General features: G+C 35.2%; 1 long non-coding RNA gene across 1 annotated transcript; it reads left to right on the top strand.

The window, feature by feature from the left end:
• Positions 1–2,221: 2,221 nt before the first annotated feature.
• LOC134498275 (uncharacterized) lies at positions 2,222–6,957 on the top strand. Its single transcript, XR_010068018.1, has 3 exons — positions 2,222–2,407; positions 3,454–3,548; positions 6,908–6,957. It is a non-coding gene; the product is annotated as an uncharacterized LOC134498275 (long non-coding RNA).
• The last annotated feature ends 229 nt before the right edge of the window (positions 6,958–7,186 follow it).

Raw genomic sequence — 7,186 nt, 5'->3', positions numbered from 1 at the left:
GGTTATTATCTATAAAATCTAAGTTGCTCAGGGCCTGGATATCTAGAAGACCACCTGTCCCAGCCAGATTTTTCCCACCCTGTCCAAGCAAACAGAGACACCTGCTGAAGGTGTCCACCTTCCAAGAAATATAGCAGCAGATGACTCCAAAAGGGGCATTTTCTTTGAGAGCTCTTGTTCTATATACACTATCCCATTTTATGGCTTCCAGAAGCTAGTAAAAACATGGCTGTTCTGGAAGGTCTTTGCATCCTGATTTAGTGGGAATTATTAGTTCCAGGCATGTTGATGTGAAATTATTAATATGAATTTTAAATTAACATTATTATATTTCTATATATTGATTAATGTATTGGCTCACTACTATTGCTTTTTGTGCACCACCTTCAGTCTTTGAGGCAGTTTAAATTTTGTATAATTAAATAAAGAATAAACAATATTTTCATTATGTATGTATACATTCCAATAATTGTTCCCCTGAGAAAAGCCCCCTAAGATTTATAAATGAAAAATAACCCAGTTACAGGTAATGGAATGTTTCCATTTTGTCCTTGGATTTCAGCATTTCACAATGCTAAGATTTGATCCCATCTCAGTTAATCCTTAAAAGTTCTATGGACCTGAAAATGAGACAACCTATTGATTTATGAATATAGATATATGTGTAAATTTATAAAATTAAATGGTGGATTATATGAACAGAAAGAGTCTTCATGGTTGCTTTGCCCTTCATCACATCTGAGGTGCATAACAGATTGATTATAGGACAGCAGTGAAAATATCTGAGTGCAATTAAGCAGATCTGAAGTGGTAAATCTTACGAGATGTGCATATAACTCATATATAATCTCACAGCAAAACTGTTGTGTGCATTTAGAATCCTTCTTGCTATAGGGGCATTTGTTTGGTTACTCAGTTGGTCAGTATGAATTTTAAATCCTTTGTACAAGATACAAAATCTTTAGTTAGTGAATAAAGAAATACCTTTATTTCCTGTATTGCAGTTGGGGCTCTATTTTCTATTGTCTTAATTCTATTTCCAAAATAAGTCAAATCAATTACAGAAACAACTTTGTAGGAAAATGTAGCAGTAATTTAGGAAAAATGTTCTGAAGTTCAATCTTCATGATCCTGTCATTGCTTGTATGATAAGATATTTATCTGCAACTGCTAATCAGGTAACAATTATCAGGGTTTTTTTATAGTAAGAGTGTTAAACTGTATACATTATGTAACACACTTATGGTCAGTTTTAATGGCTGTTTGTGTTGCACTTTGGCACAATTATTTTTATTTTCATACTGCAAACACAAATCATATTTTCCTAATATATTTAAATAGAAATATTTATAGATGCTTAGGATACACACAATTACAGGACTAAGTCTCATAGTGTGTCTGTATTACACTATATTGAACTATGCTATAAATAATCATGTATTAATGTTTATTTGGGATCCAGTTGATCATCGACCATCATTTTGACATGGAATACACATGAAAACTAAGAAGTCATCAAAGATGGTAGAATAACTCTTCATTTACTTCTGTCTTTCATCATACAGGATATGACTGTTTCAAGACTAGCAAAAAATATTTAAAAGAATACACATCAGGGATCAGGAAAATGTAAAACAAAATTCATTATGTCTTATTGCAACTCTGGACTGGCATATGGAAGAGGAAATGAACTGGAAGACTGAAAAAGAGCAAGAGAAAGACATACTTACCATCAGAAAAGTAGGGAAAGGCAATGGAGACTAATTAGCCGTTAATTACAAGCATTTAGGGAAAAACTAAAGCAAAATTGGTAGTACTCTATTAACCTTTCAGATGAAAGAATAGGTTCTGACAAACAAGAATAATTCTGTTCTGAAGGCATCAGATGAAGTTTTAGAAATGATGATGACACCACTAAAGTAAAACTCATCAGGAAGATCAGCATGAATCTGAAGGATCATGTGGTAGATCCTACTGCATGTACAACCTGAAAATTCATAATATGAAAGAAGCAAATACAATGCAGGGTATAATAATGCTTGCAAAAGCATTTATTTCTGAAATAGTCTCAGGAATACAAGTCAGAGCTATAACAGAGCCACAACAGACAGTCTCCCAAAGGGTGGCTTTCCAAGAGAGATTGTTGCTAGATTTCTAAACTGCCCCACTGAACATAAACTATTAAACCTGGCACATCAAAAATCCTTTTTGTTTCCTCAAAAAATTTTGCTAGGAAGTTTTGTTTTAAAAGAAAATCTGTAAGTATTTTATAGAAGAAGCTTTTGCTAGAAATGCTCTATTGCTTATATTTCCCTTCAACTCTGGAACTGAGGGTTCTTGCTACACACCTTTATTCCTATCTGATAGCACGACTCCCTACCATCTCCCATCAAAACGTTTCAACAAAGTGAGTGTAACCTGAATTCTGACAAGAAAGGTGTGAATGTGGGAAAAAAACAGATGTTGTAGAAGAAGTAGAAGTTACTGAGTGGAATGACATGACTCTGTCTGGAAAGAACAATATACAATCCCCAAGACAGATAGCTTACCTTTTATTGTGGGAACAGGACAGAGATTTTTCTCTAAAAACTCTAGAATAGCGAAATTGAAGACCCAATCCTGGGGTCCAAGGAAACTTTTTCTGCCCTGAAGCTGTGCCATTGTATTGCTTTATTCAGTACTTACTTCCAATAGAGGTATCTTTCCACGTCTGGAACTGTCTGAAGATGGAATAGGGCAACCAAGATGGACACAGCCTTTCTGCTTGCAGAAAACATCTTTGACTGGTCTTGTCCCTCTCCAACTAGCTAACTATGGGGGTGAGGATTACATTGCAAACTACTTGTACTTAATTCCCACTAAAGGCAATAGGAAAGAAATTAAGTCATAATTAATTTTCCATACAGACTTCAAGAGAACCTAGTTACAAGAACAAATGTTTCCAAGTTTCACAGAACAAATTCAAGGCCAACCAGTTTCCTTAGACCAGTGTTTCTCAATGTTGGCCATTTTAAGATGTGTGGACTTCAACTCCCAGATTTCCCCAGCCAGCATTCTGGGAGTTGAAGTCCACACATCTTAAAATGACCAATATTGAGAAACACTGCCTTAGACAGAGTGAATCCTCAAAGTTCCTTTTGCAGTAAGTGGTTTACTTATAAATGTACTTATTGAGATGACAAAGTATGTATAGTGCTATATTAGTCTTGTTTCTTATATGGAGTGTTTTAAAACTATTACCTCCAGAAACTGGTTAACTCTGCCCTGATGCATTATTATCTTTTCTCTTATCTGAGCCAAGGGCATCCCCAGGGTAGGGGTGGGAGAATGACACATCATGATTACACAGTCACACAAATGCTTATATACTTGTGTCAGATGTTCTAATGCAAGTACATAATCGCAGCATATGTGTGATTACTTTATGTTGATGACATTTTGATGTTATCATAGTTTGCTGCAGATGCCACTGCTCTGAGCCCAGACATCCTAGAAATGGTACTGCCTAGACGCTGTGCTAGATGGCTCTTCCTTCAGAAGTTAAGCAGGTGTTGTGGGGGTAATTCTTCCTCTGTGCTATTGCTGTGATTACAAACTGTTTAGTATTTATCCTTTTATCTTTTAGGTACCTTGTATGTGCAAACTATAAACATATTCATTCATCTGATAACTTCAAAATGATGATATGCACATTATGATGCTATTGCATAAATGACATGGTTATATAATTTGCATCAGTCAAATAATGAGGCAGTTATGTAATTCACATCATTTGTATGACATCACTACATACATGAAGTTATTTGACTCCATTTGCATATCTGCAGACACTTAAGTAGCCTACCATTTTTTTCTTTTTACTAGAGCAGTTTGTTTTAAATGAATTATGCAAATTGTACTTGACAGTTTTATTCTGGATTGGAAAGCATGAGGCACAAGTGCTCTCTTTTTCTGTATCTCCTAATCTTTTATAAATCTGTATTTTTATTCTACAGTAATTCTTAAATACTGGTATTACCATAGCATTTGCCATTTTTTTCTATCTATTGCACATATCTAATTATGGAAAAAGCCTTAGGAGGATGTTTTTGATGTTGAGCAATATTGTTACATTTATTAACTTATGGTCCACTGTAGGTCTGTGTTGTATGTGCTACTTCTTGCTAAATGAGAATAGCCATGAGAAAATTTTCTGTATCTGTATCATTTCACCAATTTGATGTGCACATTATACAGTTCTCATTGATTTAGCCGTGTTCCTGCCATGAAGAGAAGCAGACACTGGGCTAGAGTTTGTTTAACATATTTCTGTTTAAGTAATCTCTTCACATGACTCTTAAAGAAAAGAAACACCAAAAAATCCCTTGAAAACCATAAGTGGAAAACAACTAATAAGATAATTAACATATTGTTTTAAATATTACAGTGGATATTTTAAATTGTTTCTATTTATATACTTTGTAAGCAGCCAAAAGTAATTGTCATTGCAGTGAGGTAGAAACATTTTAACAAATAAATAATAAATGAATAAATAACATAGGCTAAAATAAAGTGGAGACAATCAGATGATAACAATCATATTATCAAGGAGTTTGACCATGTACCACTTGAGATCAATTCATCTCAAAGCAAAAATTTGTAGCTCAGGGTTGAACTGTGGAGTCCTTGGTGCTCTCTGAGCCTTGTTCTTTTCTTGCAGACCTTTCATTGCCAGGCTAGGCAACATCTTCAGTGCGAACAGGGGGTGGGCCTTGCTCTCTGTTTATATACCATGTGTTGTCCAGCTTGTATTGGTGGAGGTGTTGCTCTCTCCTTGGGAGTTCCTTGGTTGGGCTGTTGTTTGCTCCTGGGTTGATTGACTGAGTTAATAGTTCCTTGATTAGGGTATATTGTGCTGTTTGATTGTTCATCTGGTGTTAATCCTAGTTTTAGTCTTTGCATATCTGGGTGTTGATTGCTGGCGAGGAGGTGTTCTGGTCTCTTGGCTTTTCTATTGTCTCTTTTGAATGGTATGTAAATGTCGTTTACTTCTATGTGTCTCTTGATGGCTGCTTTGCCTGAGTGCCAGGCTTCCAGGAATTCTCTAGTGTTTTTGGATTTGGCTTAGCCTAGGATGCTCATGGTTTCCCAGCTGAAACTATGGATGAGTCTGTCCATGTGTTGTGAGATTAAGGAGTTTTCATCATGTCTTCTGACTGCTAGTTGGTGTTACGCACTCTGCTACTCTTCTGCCTGTCTGTCCTACATAGTGGCTGTTACAGTCCTTGCACTGTATGTTGTAGATAACTCCTGTTCTTTCTTCTTGGGCTACTGGGTCTTTTGGATTACTTAAAATGTTTTGAAGAGTTTTACATGGATTATGTGCTACAGTGATGCCATGCGGTTGTAACAGTCTGTTGGTGGTTTCTGAGATGTTTCTGATGTATGGCAGTGTTATCCTTTTCATAGTTTCTGTTGATTGGGTTGCAGTGGGTTGAGTGGTGAGGCACTTTTTGAAAAAGTTGAGTGGGTATCCATTTTGCTGGAAGATGCTGTATAGATGATCTGTCAAGCCAAAAGACCAGAACACCTCGCCAGCAATCAACATCCATATATGCAAAGACTAATCAACACTAGGATTAACACCAGATGAACAATCAAACAGCACAATATACCATAATCAAGGAACTATTAACTCAGTCAATCAGCCCAGCAGCAAACAACAGCCCAGTCAAGGAACTCCCAAGAAGAGAACAACACCTCCACCAACACAAGCTGGAAAAACCACGGTATATAAACAGAGAGCAAGGCCCTCTCCCTCTTCGCACTGAAGATGTTGCCTTGTCTGGCAATGAAACATCTGCAAGAAAACAACAAGGCTCAGAGAATACCAAGGACTCCACATCAATTCATCTGTTCTAGGCGACCTAGTATCTTATCATATTCTGGAAAACCTCTTTAGATTCTATTAAAAATTGTTTGTACCAACATAGGTAAAAGAGCTGTTATGAAAAACTCAGAGGATATATTCCCTAGCTCCAGAATCAAGTGATGTTTCAGGCTAGGTTGTTGTCGACAAACTATTGGGAAACACAGTACAATTTACTTCTGAGTAAATACGTACTGGGCACAAAAAGATTTATTTCTGAATAAACATCTATTAGAGTTTTGCAGATTGTTTTCCTGTCTTAGGCATCTATTTGCTTCAGAGTTGTGCAACTCAACAGGACTATGTCAAATGTGTTGGTGTCACCCTGTGCTGGCTACATCAGATTATTTCCCTGCCTAGCTCAACAGTTCTGCTCCATCCATAGTTTTTATTATTGTTAAAAAACATAGATAATTTCTTTGAACTAAACATGGTCATAACATTTTAGTAATTCATTTGTTTCATTAATATCTTGCAGTAATCAAAAATTATTCTCTTTAAAAGCAGTTTATAAATGTTAGGAACATCCAACAATTTAGATTTTAATTTGAATGTGAAATAGATACTGTGACATGTTCATATTAGCATCTAATTATAAATCACAGGCTTATTTATTGGTAAAACATATGTAAATAAAGATGAGACACGATTCTTGAGGCTATTTTAAGCAGAATTATTTTTGCTATGGGACAACTTTTTTTCTTTCAGAAATGTAAGGATTCTATGCTCTCCAGTTGCTTTTAAGTGCTACATAAATTTTAATTGGGCACTAATAATTCTGTATAGTAGCATTTTCTTCTGATTGTTTCTTATTGGCCTTTCATATAGAAAAATCATATGAATCCTATACATTATATTGAACAAGAAATAAAAGATGTGGATTGAGTTTCTTTAAATTTTATCAATATAAATTACCTGTTTTGTTAAACATGACTACATTTAGCTTAGCAAACATTTCTATGAGAGATTATTTATATTATTTTATCTTTTAATTGCCAGCATTACTTCTAGAAGCACAGATTACTTCCTTCGTGTGGGATATAAAAAAGAAAAAAAATGTGCAAGGTAAATTATGGACAGGTCATATATCAGAGCTTATATAAAAAAGCCCACCTCACAGCTTTTAATTTCTTTCCCATTAAATTAATGTATAATATTTGTCAGAGTAACAGCTACATGCCTGTAAAATACCTTGAATATAAGGTATATATGTAAATATATACCTTACAGTACCATGTAAAAATGGTATTCCGTGTGTGTGAAGGTTTCTTTTCAAGA

Source organism: Candoia aspera, chromosome 5, assembly GCF_035149785.1.
Source record: "Candoia aspera isolate rCanAsp1 chromosome 5, rCanAsp1.hap2, whole genome shotgun sequence".
In the NCBI taxonomy this organism is placed as follows: domain Eukaryota; kingdom Metazoa; phylum Chordata; class Lepidosauria; order Squamata; family Boidae; genus Candoia; species Candoia aspera.
This window is presented reverse-complemented; position numbering and strand designations above follow the sequence as displayed.